Below are 16,749 nucleotides of genomic sequence, written 5' to 3'. Positions count from 1 at the left end.
ACTGAGCAAACTATTCTATTTATAATGTTTCACTTTCCCATAACAAAAAATGATTTTGTGTAATATATATAATGTGCAATGAGGTGTTGTTATAACTGTTGTATTGTATATTAAAGCGATTGATATTTTTTTCGTAAAAAAAACAGATATTTTCGTTTTATTGAACATATTCATTTTTGTAGATATAAAGTTTAATGTAATTAGTGTTAAAAAAATTATTTAATAAGTTTATATTGGTGCAAGTATAAGTAATTCTAATGAAGTTTATATATTGTCTGAATTGTTTAATTTTGTATTATATAATTTTTTTTTTTCAACAGTAACTTCAAATTTATTTCATTTAAATAAAATATTTCAAAAATATTACTTATAAAAAAATCTGTTTATAGCTAATGAAAAAAGACTTAATTTAGGGGATTTTTTGATAAAAAAGTTTGTACACCCCCTGACAAAAATACCACGCTACGCCACTGGATCATAGTAGTTTTTTTTACATACAAAAAAATCAATAAATATAGACTCGTTTTGTGAATCAAAAAACAGTGTTTTACATATTATTAAGCTAATTACTGCTTAAATTCTTTAAAGAATAAAACCAATTGTTTATCGTTTACTTTTCCTGACATCTTACTGGCTACTTTACTTCATCTTCGATGAATTTGACCAGTCGCCATGCAGCTTCCAGTCCTCGGCCACTTTATCCATTGAAAGGTACTCCTTGAGAAATGAGAGTACGTTTAAGATGAGCTCCATCGTGAAATCTTCGTCATGGTCTGATGCACACGACGCAATTGTGACAACCCGCTTCATCGTCAGCTGCTCGTACATTTTCACAACAAATTGATATAAACTTAAAACTTGCTACCATAAACTACCTTCTATAAAACTAGTAAATATGAAAATAATAACTTTATAAACTAAATTATGCTTAGGAAAAAAGTACTTAAATAATGTTGATATTTCTTAGATTTGTGATTACCGTCATTCTATAAAAACTTATTTTATAATTTTAAGATAGTCATTAAATAATTATTTTATTCCCTATACTTTTAATTGAACATATTCTTTCAACAAATAACCGTAGCATGTAAAAACTATTGAGGTGTTTTAAAACTTCACATGCTTATAAAATACATTTATTAGTTTCCAGAAGAATTAAAAGCACTATATTTTATTTTCTAATAATAATCTTTATCTTAAACAGTATATACCTAAAAGTTTTTAATAAAGTTATATGCATAACTTGAAGAATTAGTTGTTAAGAAAAAAGTTTTTGTTGTACCTAAAAAAAATTGTAATTGATGTGCAATTTATGTTTTTTAAACTGCCTGACTACTTTTTTTTCATAGGAAGTAAAACTTTAAAATAGGATATAAGACTTTTTTGTAAATGTAAAAAATTACAAAAAGTTTAAATATACAAAACTTCTCAAACTTCAAAATAGTATTGCTTATCAACAAAATTTAAAAGCAGCTAAGGTTTTAACAACGTAAACATAATAAAAAAAAATCTTAACACATGACAACGACATTTCGGAATACAATTTATCTGGTTTATCAAAAATTAATTAATAAAACTGTACTATTTTCTTCTTTAAGGCAAATGCTATTTGTGTTTAACAGTTATATCATTTGATTCTTCCATATTATTTTAAATTTTTACGATATTCTTTATTCCAAAAAACTTTTATCTCCACTTTTGTAAGTAGTTAAGTAAAATTAACATAAAATTAAATAAAAAATTCGAGACATTATAACTGGTTTTTTTAATGTACGTCAGTTTTTGTTTGTTATTAATTAAGAAAAATTTACTAGTTAAATACTTTCAATTAATAGTTAGTTTTCAAAAATGTTCAACGTATTTATTTAGTGCGTTATTTTTACAAAAAATTAATGTTTATCTTTTAACTTTTAAAAACAACTTATTTTACTAAAAAGCAGTTTATAGAAACAAAAATTTAGATTTTTTGGATCCAAAGTTTATATGAAAAATACCAGCTATAAAGATGTACTTTTTATCAATAAAGTAGGGTCACGGGTTAACCGAGCGCAACAATAATTTTTCTGACTTCGAAAAACTTATTAGTTAAAAGTACAAACCATTGAATTATATTTAATATTGCAATTATTAAGTTAAATAATTGAGTAAACTAAAAGTTGCGTTTCTTGTTTCGTGGCCAACTGGTTAAAACTTCGTGATTAACAAGCAATAGTTCGTTTTTAGTATAGATCAGATTTAACAAACTTTTTTCATAAGGCTTTATATAAATAAATAAAAAAAGCAATGGCCCCCTCCAACAATATTCCTCAAAAAACTACCCTTAGAATAGTTTTTTGCTTTTCATCATCAACTCCAGTGTATCTGATGTAAATTTCGAATTATGACTTTTTGAACCCCTAATTTTCTATAATGGCCCACTTAGGAAGCCCTTTTTTATAAATTTGAAATTTTCCCTTAATATCAGGTCAAACTTTCAAAACTACTGTAATGAAACTAACATTTCATTTTAATATTTTAAAGCTCGTGAATAAATATGGAATATTTTTAACAATAAAAACAATTTTCATTATTTTCAAAACAAGCTTTTGCAAAACAATATTTATAACTCTCAAAACAATTCTCTTAAAACAATAAACAATATTGTTTACTTAAAGGAGTTACATTTGTTTCAGTGCTTATAAAACGGAATTTTACTTGCATTTACTCGCAGTATCGTTTGGTGTTTGGTGTAGTTCGTAATGTTGTATTATAAAATGTTTAAATTTAAGTTTGAAGTGCTTCGTTTTCTTTAGTTTAAGATACTTCTTGTTAAATTGTAGTTTTAGTTAGTGTGTCGTGTGATTATCATATATTTGTAAATAAACTTTTGTTTACTTTTAAGTATCTTAGAAGTATTTATCTTATCTAACCACATCTATCCCCATTTAATTACCCCTAGCAACTTAGATTGGTTACACTACCATTAAATACGCCTAGAACAATTTTTTTTTGCTCTTCATCGTCAACTCTAGAATATATTGCGTAAGTTTCAAAGTTTTCCCGTAATGTCTAATGTAAATTTCAAGACTACCCTTAAATACCCTAAAGACTTTTTTTCTTCTCATTATAAACTGAGTATCTATAACCAAGTTTTAAATTATCGCCTTATGGTTTCTTTACTAGTCATGGCCCCTCAGCAGCTTATGGCCACCTAAATTTCTGAAATGGCCCTGAAAGGGGCAGTATTTCCCACTTTGGGAAACCGTGATATAGATGAACGATAATACGACAGCACGCAAAAGTCAATGTCTAGCAATTTGTACTCCAAAACTTTTTGTTTCACCGACTAAAAACTATTGCAAATTTTGTATGTTCTCTTATATCAAGTTTAATGTTTCTAAAAATAAATTCTAAAAAAAAGATTTTTTAACATATCAAAAAAAAACTAATCAACTTGAAACAGTGTCACGAAAGTTAAAAAGTATATAAGTTTTTTGCAAAAGGAAAAATATAAGTAAGTTTATGTTGTTTTTGTTAAAACTTATCTCGTTTATTAGTTTTGAAAGTTTTTTGTGAAAACAAAATTGTCTTGCTAGTTTTAATAAATTGGAAAAAAATGAATTGTTGTGATTGTTGTGATAATTGTTGTGTGTAGTAAATAATGTTTATGAATTTGTAATCATTATAGGCTATTAGTTGCTTTGTATTCATTTCCGTTATTAATAACTATTCCATTTCTGCTGAAAGCGTTTTTTAATTACAAATGTAATGAATTGCAACGCTTTTATGTTAGCTTAAGCAAGGCAATAAAGTGAAATCTTGTTTTATAAAGCTTTTTTTTATTATAAAACTGCAAACGTTTATTTACATTTTATACTATTTTTGTTTGAAAATCATAATTAAATTCAGCAGTTTAATTCCATTTTGATTTTTTTTTATTAAACAGTTTTAGGCAGTTAGTTCTATAAACAAACAAATTATTAGATAATAGATAAATTTAAAAACCGTTCAATTTATAATACTCATAAAAGACGAAGTTAGACTTCAATTGTATACTACAAACGACAGTAAAAATTAAACATTATCTTATTAATTATAGCTCTTTGAGATTATGCGCATTCGCTATAACTTAGTACACCCTTTAGTATATTGTACTTAGTTGTTTGCTTAATTTTAAAATCGTTACAGTTATTTTTTGTATAAGGATAAAACTTTTATAACAACTTTTAGCTATACTTTAATGTAAAAGTACCAAAAAAATCAATGTGTTTGTAAATTACAACAACTTTGGTTGATAATAATACTTTTGTAAAATTGTATTCCGAAATTGTAAACATAAGTTTATCTTTAATAAAATGTAGAATCTTAGATGAAGCAGCGAGCTTTTAATGCAACTGATAATTATTTTAACTACTATTGTATAAAAAAATCTACTTTAGTATACCGTTATTAATATATTTGCTAAAAAATGTTTTTCAACTTCCGTATTCACCATAATTACACCTTAAAGTTCAACGAATAAAATTTATTATCATTTAAACCAGTGGTTTTCAGCCTTTTCGAATGAGGTGCACAGTAGCTTACCGAAAATAAAACTGTGCACATTAGACTAAAGACATCAAAAATTGTTATTAAAATGAAACGATGTTTCAATATTTTTACAGTATTAATATAAAAACACAAGCTAAAAAGTGTTAATTTGAGTTATAACTGATTTTTTCAATACTAAAAGAAATAATAACAAGATAATTTTACTTGACTAAATTCTAAATGTACAGGTGTACATCAAGAGGACAGTTAAACAAAAACAATTTTTTTGCAAACTTTTTTCTCTTGAATTTACATTTGTAGATATATAACCTTAAACCCGACAAAAATAAAAAAACAAACAACTAAAACAAACTGCTGTTTTGCAGCGAGCTTTAAAGCACAAATAGTAATAAAATAAAAATACAAATAAAAACTCAATTTACACTCGTAACACGACTATGAAAATCGCTGGCAACGGAAGACTAGCAGTGGCCAGTGGTCCTTTCAGCGCTGATCGTGCAAAGCAGCATGCTGACAGCGGAAATGTCCTGCAAAAAGGGGTACGAGTATCTGGATGGTAGGGGAACACCTCAGACACCAAAGGTTGACGATGACACTTGCCAAAAAGGGGAGATTTGCGGAAGAGCTCAGGTAGATGAAGCAAATCAGGCGAGAAGTGAGTACATAAAATTGTGGTCAAACTGAACCATTTCATAACATACATTGCCAAATTTGAAAATGATCGTTGTAAAATATAAGAGAGTAAACTTGTTTTCAAATTGCGTTTTTTTTTTTGCAGTAAAAGAATTGGTTGCCTTGTTTTGCACGAAGAAGGAAGAGTGCCAAACTTACGCCACTGCCACCCAGGGAAAACAAAAAGCTGTTTTAAAGAACACTGACTTTTCAGAATTTCCAAATCTAAAAGACGACCCAAGGTATACTATTGTACCGTTTTAAACTTTGCAGACTTTTTTAGGTGTAAAATTTTAGAACAATCTATTCGAGTAAGGCGGTTTAAAACCTTTAGTAAGTGTTTTTTATTTCTGTTCTTTGCTTACTTAAACAATCTAAAATACCTTTCTAAAGATTTTTTCATTAGGCCCCCTTTTTAGAAATAAAAATAGCTATGCTTCCCTCCCCTGCCGACAAAATTTCTTAAAAAAATACTTTTAAAAACGCTTAAGACTATTTTTTGCTGTCTATTATCAACTTTAGAATATCTAATGTAAGTTTCAACTATGGTTCCCTAAATCTTATGAAAATTTTTCCACAAAATATATATTTCAAAACTACTCTTAAAAACGCCTGAGACCTACTTATTTTTTTGCTCTTCGCCATCAACTCCAGAATATCTGGTGTAAATTTCAAATTATTTCCTCATACCTCCCTTGGCCCATTTGCTGCTTGTGACCCCTAAATTTCTTTAATGGTCTCTAAGGGGGCCACTTAGCTCAATTTTGGAAACCCTGCTTTAAGCCAAATTCAAAAGTACAGTCAATTTTTCAAAAAACTATACTAAGCCAATTTGTCCTTTAAGTTTAGCTAAACAAATAACTTTTCTATAGCTCATAACAACTAATATATATACTTTACTTTGACTTATATAAGGGTTTCCCAAACTCATTTTTATAAATGCCCCCTTTGTAAAAGCTTAATAGTAATAGCCCCATTTAATCGATATAGCCCATTTAATAATTAAAACCCGATTATGTTTTTGCTGCATAAATAATTACCGCCCCCTAATAGCCAAAATCGCCACTAAAAGACAACATGCCCACTTTGAAAAACTATGATTTAAGTGTATACAAACATACAGTATTGGTTGTTCTTGTAAAAAGATCACAAAGAAAATGTGAACGTACATGATCGTAAAAATTGAAATCTAAGGGGAGGAGAAAGTTTGGTGCCCATGGTAAACTATGGTTTCCATAGTCAATATTCGCAGATACTATAAAAAGAGTATAAAAAAGGGTTCACACCATTTTTTTCTTTAAAATTAATTTAGTGTTGAGTTAATTTAATTAATAATAGTTAAAAAAATCAATTAAGTTAATAATAATATTGATTTTTCACCGATTTTAAGTTTCTTTTTATTGTTTTAATTAAAACTGCTCAAAAATTTTATAAAATGTATGGTGTGAGGCTCGATGACCGAAAGGTCTTTTTCCACACCAATCCATTGACCATACTTGTGAGCATCCACATTTTTCTTTCTTTTTTTCTAAATAGTAATAAATAACTTCACTATTCACATACTTAAAATATAAACTAACAACTGCATACAATACTAAACAAACATTCACAAAAGGGGAATCACCATGGCGTGTTGTAGCACATCCGCAGGGTGCAACAAAAAAACCATTGACGAAATGAACGAGGAGGCCGCCGCGATGAACGGAGGAGTGAAAACATCTTTGAAGTTTTATGTCTTTGCAGCAGCAGCCTATTGTGCTTTCTTGTTTTAACTTGTAAACGGGGTAGGTGTCACAAATAAACGGATCGTTTATTTTGCACAAACCGACACTTGTTTAATCAAAAAGTCCAATCTTTAACTGGATTAGTCACATATTTTTATTGGGAAACAGTAAGATTATAAAGAAAAAAACTATAAAAGTTCTTAATTAAAACAGTTTAAGCTCATGTAAGTTTGCCTTAGCAAGTTTGCACAATGTATGTTTACAACAAGTTTACCAATGTTTTATTTTTCAATACTGCAACTATGTTTTAAAATATAACTTTTCTTTCAGCAGTTTTAGCATACTACAATTAGAAAAAAAGACTAATATACTTCTTTTAAAATTCTGATAAGTAAAAATATAATTGTACCTATTTTTGTAGAAAGTACAACACATAAGTTTTAATTAAATTTCTAAAACCATTAAGTTTTCAAATCATTATATAATTTATCAAGAATTATCATCTTTAGATAGTGGCAATTATAAAAAAAAAGAAGTATGAAACGCTGTTTTTTTTTCAAATAGGTTAAATTTTTATATTTTATATAGTCTTATATAAAAAACATTTTTAATTGCTAGATTGTTAAGCACTCTGGGTTTATTTAAGACCTTTACTTTTTTAATATATAACTTTTAAAAATAAATTTGGATGTTTTCGTATGTAAAATTAATAAATTTTTTTTTTAGAATTTTTACATATATTTTTTGTTTATATATTTCACTTGTTTTTTTGTATATTTTAAATCTTACGATCAAAAGATGCTGAAATGTGCTTTAAATATTAAAACTACTTTTTAAACTTTACTTTAAAATAAAACTTGAAAAAAAAATCAGGTAACTTCTTTTTGATGTAAAAGCGTTTCATAATTTTTACGTAGCTTATTAGCAATAAGCATTAATATTACGCTCAAAATAGTATTGCATATGTATTTTATATCTTTGATGTAATTTCATGACTAATTTTTACAAAACCTATAGGCTATAGCTAAGCGTATTTATATATTGCCAATTTACTATTATTTATTAAAGTCTTAGATTACACCAAAAAAATTAACAATTATATTTGATTTTAAAACACCTTTCAAATTGTTAAAAGAAAAAAGAAAAAACGACAACTTAAAAAACTTAAATGATAAGGAAAAGAATCTAAACAAAATAAACGAACGATAAATTTTTTTTTTGATAACAATACTAAACTTTTGCATTTTTTTTTTAATAAAAAATTATTTTACACTTTTTTTTTTACATAACAATTAATATTACTAAAAATAATTATGTCTAAACTTATTTTTTCTGTAAAACTTACTTATTGTAAAAAAATATATTTTTTTTTAAATTTGTTAAAACTCTCGTTTTAACTTTTTATATATATATTTTTTTAAACCTTTTCAAGCAACTTGTTTTGCTATACGTTGCCTTCCTACATGATAAAATTTTGTATTATTTTATAATATTACCAGTATGACTTTTAAAAAGATAACTTTACAAGTACTCTTAGTTTATCTTAAGCACTCAGCTAAAACTACACGAGATAAAATAAGTAAGGGATAGTTTTTGTTTTAAATCTAATTAGTTGATATTTAATTTATGTTTTTAGGATACCCTGATATAGATAGTCAACAAATTAGTTAAACAAATTTCTTTACGTACCATACTATTGCTCATATAAGGCAAAATACATTTTTAAATATATTTATAAAGTATTTTTTTAATTTGTTTGATATTTGTTAACATGAGTCGGTTAGTTCAAAAGTTAAGTTTATATCCATACTAAAGGGCTTGCATTACTTTTTTTATATTAATTAATTTTTATTAGTAAATTTTAAGTTAGTCTTTGGCAATATTTAATGAAAAATATGTTTAAGTGTAATACACTTCTTTCTCAGTTTGTAAATCTTTTTGTATATAGCTTAAGTAGTATACTTGTTAATGTCTTATATGAATTTAGGAACATTGTAAATTTAAATTACTTATAGTACTACTTTTTTATAAAGTTATGTTTCTCCCTGTAAGGCTCTTCAGTAATAACGATGTTCCTATCTAAACACAAATTCGAAATTTATTCGGTTTAAGTTTTATTTATTTCAATAGTAAATTAACTATTACTAAAAATCCTTACATGGCAAAGCAATGTTTTTTTTAAAGTTATTAAAATAACTATTTATCTTTTTGAGCTCAAGTTGATAACTCGAATAGTTGCTCTTAAAATAAACAAAAAGTGTACAAGGTTATTTTATACTAACTAAAATCTACCTTTTATATTTTTACTTTAAAATTTAAGAGTTGAGAAAAAATATATACACAGCTTACCTTAAAAATGTTGTTCAGTCGTTTAAAAATAATAAAATTTCTACAACTTTTAAAAGACATGTGTACTACTTGTATTCAAATCGGTTCTTGTTAAGCTTTTATAACAACTCTTTAGAAAATAACACATTTGATAGTCATTATTTTAGATAATAGGGTATATATATAAACATGTTTTTACAAACAAATAGCATTAAAACAGAAGAAAATGTATATGTTAAGAAATACTAGGTTGTTGCGATTATATTTAGTTAATGATGTATTTTTTTAATGAATAGTATTTATGTAATAAAAGTTGAATTATTTTTTTTTTCAGTGTTTCATTTAAAAAATATAATAAAAACATCTTTGTCTGTTTTAAGTTTTTGTTTCCGCAAAATTAAATATTGATTTATAGATTTTGATTTAAAGTTGTAAGATTTATTGTTTAAATTAAAATCGTGAAAGTTTTTATTTATGTATCTTTTGGTATTTGTTTTCTTAGACCACAAAGTGTTCAACTATTGTTATATATACATAACCTTTTTTACAGAAATTGTTGAAAGTTAAAATGACTTCGTTTGGATTTATCGATTAGCTTTTAGTTAGAAGTGTTTTATTCGTGTAAGCTTTTCAATAAATTAGTATTTGTATTTAGTTTAGTTTCTTTTTTTGAAGCTTAAATTTTGATTGGCTAGTTTTTCTTTTTTCAGCTCATTATAATTTTAATTCTTTAATTGTTTGTGTACACTTTATGATCGAGTGATCTTTTCGTACACCCAAGTCCTTAGACCAATTTTTTTGAGCATCTTCGTTTTTTGTTTTAGTTCAATAAATTTGCTATTTATGTAAGTGAGAGGATAAAACACAAGGGAAAATAAAAACTATCTATTATTGTGCACAGTGAAAGTTTTCTACAACTACACAATTTATAAATTTTGTGCTTATCAGCGTATAAAACATATTAATTCTAAACATTAGACTAAAATGTAGTCTTTGTTTTTGGTTGAAGGACCTATCACCTAGATACGCAAAAAGACCTCTCGGTTATCGAGTTGAACACCCAACTTAATCAAAATTATAAGGAGCTACAAATGAAAAAATAGAAAAAAAGCTTTACAGTCAAAATTTAAACTCTAAGACGAAAAACTCTATCTAAAATGAGACTATTAAACTTTACAACATTAAATATTTTTCTAAAAAAAAAAAAAAAAAAATTTACATACACACATATATCTAACATTATATAAACATAAGATACATATTGAACTCTACGTCAAAATAATACATTTCAGATAGAAACTTTACCTTTTGACGTAGAGTTCAATATGTATCTTATGTGTATATAATGTTAGATATATGTGTGTATGTAAATTTTTTTATTTTTTTTTATTTTTTAGAAAAATATTTAATGTTGTAAAGTTTAATAATAAAGTTTAAAAAAATTTACATACACACATATATCTAACATTATATACACATAAGATACATATTGAACTCTACGTCAAAAGGTAAAGTTTCTATCTGAAATGTATTTAATTTTTTAATTTATTCTTAATTTTAGCAAATAATTTAAATTTTTATATGATATAAAAAAGAAAAAAATTAAATAAAAATTTATTGAAAAATAAATTTAATTTTTTTTTTAAATATGTTTAAGAATTTAGACTCTACTATCAACTAATTTTAACCTATTAAAAAATAAGCAAAAGTTAATAAAAGCTATAACCTTAAAAAAATATAAAAAACAATAAATAAATAAAATAAAGCTGCAATATTCAAAAAAAACAGTAAAATAAAGCTGTCTCCATAAAAAAAAAGAAATTTCTTAAACTAAATAAAAAGTATAAAATAAATATATCTTTTTAGTTAAAACTATCAGTTTTTACGATCTTGAATAATTGTCTAAATATAGAAGTTTAACTACACCAAAACAACCATGTTAATGGCCACAAAAAACACTTAAAGTAGTGAACAAGTTTTTTCTTTAAAAATAAAAAATAGTAAAACAAATACGATAAAAAAAACACTAATAATCATAAAAGGAGTCAACCTATTACTAGTTTTAAGTTTTATCAGTGATTTCAGCTCATGATTTAAGTATTTAATTTTCTTTGTTTTCTGGCAAAAATATATTTAGAAACTAATAATTTTATTTACACAGATTAAATGTAGACTATGAAGTTGTTTACTAATACACTAACAAACTACAATCAGAAAAAAAAACGTATTACAACATTCTACAAACTAGTCTGGACCTATGCTATTGAAACCCAATTAATATACTCAAAAGAAGTATAAATACCTACTCAGATAAAAAATAAATACTAATTTAATGCCTATGAATAATTGTATAAATAAAAAGTTCCTGTTCATCTTACGTAAACTCAATTGAATTAGCTGATCATTTAATAAATTGTCTTTTAGTTTAACCTGGAACCTTCCAAAATGGCTTTTATCTTTAAACTTAATAGTTAGGTCTGTCCAAAGTTTACTACCTTGATAAGCTAGTAATTTATGACCATTACTGATTTTAAATCATGGTTATAAAAAAATTGTTTTAGAGGACCTTGTTAAATGGCTATGTATTTTATCATATTTTTAAAGTAACACATAAAATTTACTGGTCAAAATTATTTACAAATTTGAACATAAAAACTCTTAACTCATATTTGTATAAATTTTCAACATTTAGTTTTTTTTTGTTATTTTCAAATGTCTTACTCTTTCGTTGTACTTTTTATAGTGAATGCACCTGAGTGCTTTTTTTAAGAGTATATTGATTTCATTAAGTTTTCTTTTATTGGTTCTGCCCCAGCATAACAGACCATACCTTATATGGCTTATAAAAAGTGGATTAAAAATTAAGTATAAAGATCTTCATAAAAAAGTACCTTGTTTTATAAAGAACACCAATTGTCTTTAATAGTTTACCTTTTACCATTTTAATATGTTCCGCCCAACTTAAATTATTATCTTTTATTACTCCTAAGTACTTGTAACTTTTTACCAGTTTATAGTAAAAGTAAAATCAGATATAAAAAAATAAAAAATGTTATTTTTAGTAAGAAAAACTCTATTAGTTCTACAAAACAATAAAAACAATAAACCAACACGCTACTTGTGACAAAAATCTGTTTTAAATTTCCTTTTTTATTTTCAAAATCTTTATATAAAAAAAACCATTACCTAAAATGTAACAAAATAAACTATAATTTAAATTTTTATTCATTAAGTTTCTAGATATCATTAAGTTTTAATATTTTAATCAAAATACTTTTAATGTAAATCAAAGTTCATATGATCATTGAGACATTGACTATTATAAGACACTTAAGCTTAATGTTTACAATTTATCTAAGATTTGCTTTAAGTTTTATAATAAAAACAGGCACAGTATAACAATTAATGATAATAACAAACGTTTTTGAGTTCTGTTTTTATTAAAATAAAGTCTAACTTTATTGTAATGAAGAAAACAAAATAAAAAACGTAACTTTGGTTGTTTGAGTATAAATCATCTTCCACTTTGCTACCGATGAAACTACTTTTTTTGAACAGTGAATATATAATGTTGTCAAATCAGTAATAAAAATTTAAAAATTTGTTTATGTGGCCTTTAGGTAAAGAGTTGGTTTGAAATGTTTCAAAACAAAAAAAAACTAAACCATTATTTCATCTCTAGTAAACTTTAGTTGTTCATATTTGCGATTTTTTATTTATTACTGAATTTTTAATTTTTGTAATGATTTAGGCCAAGTTCTATTTTTTAAAACTTGTATCTTTCACCATAGATTTTAATAAAGAAATAAGTCTGTGCTGTTTGAATCCAAATTACCTAAATAAAAAAATATTATTGCTTAAAGTTATTTTTACATATCAAACTTACAAATATTGCTGTGTGTAATTAAAATACAAAATAGTTAAAATAACATGTTAAATTTCTAAAAGACTGATTGAAAATCGAAGGAAACAAGATATATTTCAAAAAATAGTTTTGAAATTTATTTAATTAATCCTTATACAGAGCCTCTTCAACTTACCTAATTGATACCTTATGCAAGGTTGCTAAAAAACCAAGAATCCTGGAAAAAACCTGGAATTTGTCAATTTAGGTAAAAAAAACTGGAAACAACTTGAACTTGAGAAATTAAAAAAAAAAAAACTTGGGATTTTGAAAAAAACTACTAGAAAACTTGGAATTTTGAAATTTTCTATATTTAAAGTGATGAAATTTAATTTGATTGAATAAAATCTGGTAATTACCTAGGATGTTGTTGCACCAATATCAAGCTGAAGTTATATTATATTTGATGTCTATTATAATTTTATGCTAAAATTCAATGTTGAATCTAAAAAGATACGTTGTTTTTAAACAAGCTATATAAATACATTGTAAGAATTAAATTTATTTATTACAAACTAAAATATTTAATCAATTTAATTTTACAATATTATAATCAATTTAAAGTATTGTATTGATATAATTGCTTCATATTGTAAAATAAAAGCAATTAAAGTTTAATCTTTATCTGTTGATGATAAATTAATTTAGTTTTATTTATGCATTAGTAAAATATAAATTTTTAGTCTAAAATTATGGTTAAAATAGACATCAAATTTAATATAATTTCAGCTCAATATTGGTGCGACATCATTTTAATTAATTACAAAATTCTAATGTGCGGTTTTTTTTTTATTATCATTAAAAAAATATTAGATTACACATTTGAATTACCTTACAGTATCTTTCCAATGGTACACTGACAATTTCCACCTGTGATCATTTCCCATCTGATCAAATCCCTTCGCACACCCATCCCACTCAATTTTTTAGTTTTTTATTCCCATATTTTTTAATACTTTGTCTAATATTTATTTCTTATTTTTTTTACTATCACACTGTTACCCCTAACCCTTACCCTTGGTCGGTTAGCAGTTTGGGATTTTATTGCAGTTTGAGAATGGTTCCCCTTGCCAATATTGTTATACCATTTTGAGTAGTTTTTTTAATTAAGTTTAATTTTATACTAAAAACAATTATTCTAGAAATTCAGAAAACCTGGAAGAAATTTGCAACAAACCTTTGGCAACCCTGCATACAACCTTCTTTTTAATTGTTAACATAAGGTATAAGTAGTTTGAGCCAGAAGGGAATTAGTTTTTAAGGATTTGAAAAAAAAAACTCAGGCTTACTCAGGGAAGTTTTTTGACTCAATAAGTGGCAAATCTGAAATATTCTTTCAAGTGAATACTTAATGTGGTAAGATTAAAGTAAGTAAACTAAAATGTAAAAAAAAATCAAACTTTTCCCTATTATATATAAAGCTAATTAACATAGTTACATAAAATCGTCCAAAAGTTTTGTTTTTTAATATCTAATAATTTATTATTTTTGAGATAAAACAATTACTCAGTTTCACTGCAGAGCGGATTTTCAAATTATAAATCTGCAGTAAAATAATAATGGTCAAAATGACAAATAATTAAAAATTGGTTTGAGTTAAGTTTTTATACAAAAAAAAAATTAAAAATTTTATGGATGCTAAAATCTACTGTTTTTTAATATCTACTGATTTGAAATTTTTATGTTGAGTCATCAAAAAAAGTATTTCTCATAAGTTTACTGAACATCTAATGCAGAAGCATACACATACAACCTTCCTTTTACTAATTAAGGAGAATAATGAAATTGAGGTATAAGTAGTTTGCACCAATGACAAAAGTATTTTAAGAATTGACTCAGAATGACTCAGGATAGTTTAAGGTCATTCATGGCACTTTTTGGTAACTCTGTACAGTTTCTTAGACTCTAAGAGCGGCAACACTGAAAAAATAGTTAAAAGAAAATAAGAAACCATTTTTGTCCTGAGAAAAGCCCGGCAACCCTGGTATTAGGTTGGTTAGGGATAAGGGTGTATATGTATTTATATTAATATTTGTACTACATAATAAAAGTTAGAATACATAAGTTCTAAAATTTTGTAATGTTTAAAAAAAAACATATTGGTATAATCACTAAGTATATATATTTTTTACATCAACAGTTAAGTTTTTGGCCCTTTTACTTTAAGTAGTTTAAAAACCTCCTGTAAAATGATGATATATTAAAGGTTGCCACAAAACCTGGAATTTGACAGTTTAGGCTAAAAGTCCTGGAAAAACTAGGAATTTTGAATCAAATTCCTTAAAAAACTGTAATTTTAAACAATTTTCACATTTAAAGTAGTTAAATTTAAATTTGACACGACAAATCTATAGTATTTTTTGTCATTATCAAAATTATTTTTCATTAAAATCAAATTTCAAGTAGCTTTACAGTATTTTTAAATGTTGTTATACTATTTAACAGTTTTTTTAAACTTCAACTTAATCTTAAACTAAAAATAGACCCAGAAACGTATACTTTCAAAAACCCAAAAGAAATTTTGGAAACCTGGAGTAAATTTGCCAAAATTCTGTGGCAACCCTGTTTACTAATACTACACTAAATTTATCATACCTTTTGAATATAACCTATCATTGTTATGTGTCTATTTTCTCTTAATAATTTATTATTTTATAAAAAAAAAATAATGTTTCACCAGAAAGCAGATTTTCAAATTGTTAGTCTTATTCAAATAGAATCTTTTCTCTCTTTGTATAAGTTTTGCTAAACCTTTCTTAGATACACTAAAAAATAGTACTGCAAAATGTAAATTAGTTGCTATCCTAAAAAACAATCTCTTTAATTTGGGTAATTTTCTGTGCATTGTCAATTAATTTCTATGCAGGGTTGCCATACACTTAGTATATTTAAGACACTTGGCTTGTTTGAATTTTTAAATGTAATTTAAAAAACTTGGTTAATGTAAGGTTTTTTTTATTCAGAATAGCTTTTGTTATGAGATTGAGTTGAGTCTATTTTCAATACATCTTGTTTTTATTATTTATTCATTTGTATTTTTATTAAATTGTATTTTTGTTTGCTATTTTTTTATTTTATTTGTTGCATCACTGTGCTTATTAATTTATTATTATCATTTGTTTTCATTCTCTGTGCACAATTACGCATAGCTGGTCCAGTTGATAGAGGACCTTTTATTATTATATATTATTTTTAATAAATTTGTGCTTTACTATTATTTTCTTGTAAAGTTTTTACTGCTAATTTCAATTTCTATATTGTTGTAAAGTTATGGAAGCTTTAATTTTTTAATTTAAGTTGTTTTCTTAAATTTTAATTATATATGAAATTTTTTTTTTTATACTGATGACAGTTGTATCAAAGTCACATACAAGCTAGTTTAAAATTTTAAAGATGCTGAGGCTTGCATTTAAAACTCAGTCTTGTTTATATTTTTTGCAAAAATCTCAATTATTTATTATCAATCTCAGACTACATTTTATATCTTTTAAATCAACTAATTTTGTATTAGTTAATTACTTTTTTTAGGTTGTTAGTCCTTATGTTATTAATATAATTTTGTAAAAGTATTCAAGCTTTTTATTTATTTCA

Source organism: Thalia democratica, chromosome 2 (genome assembly GCF_965202585.1).
Source record: "Thalia democratica chromosome 2, ktThaDemo2.hap1.1, whole genome shotgun sequence".
Classification (NCBI taxonomy): Eukaryota; Metazoa; Chordata; class Thaliacea; order Salpida; family Salpidae; genus Thalia; species Thalia democratica.
This window is presented reverse-complemented; position numbering follows the sequence as displayed.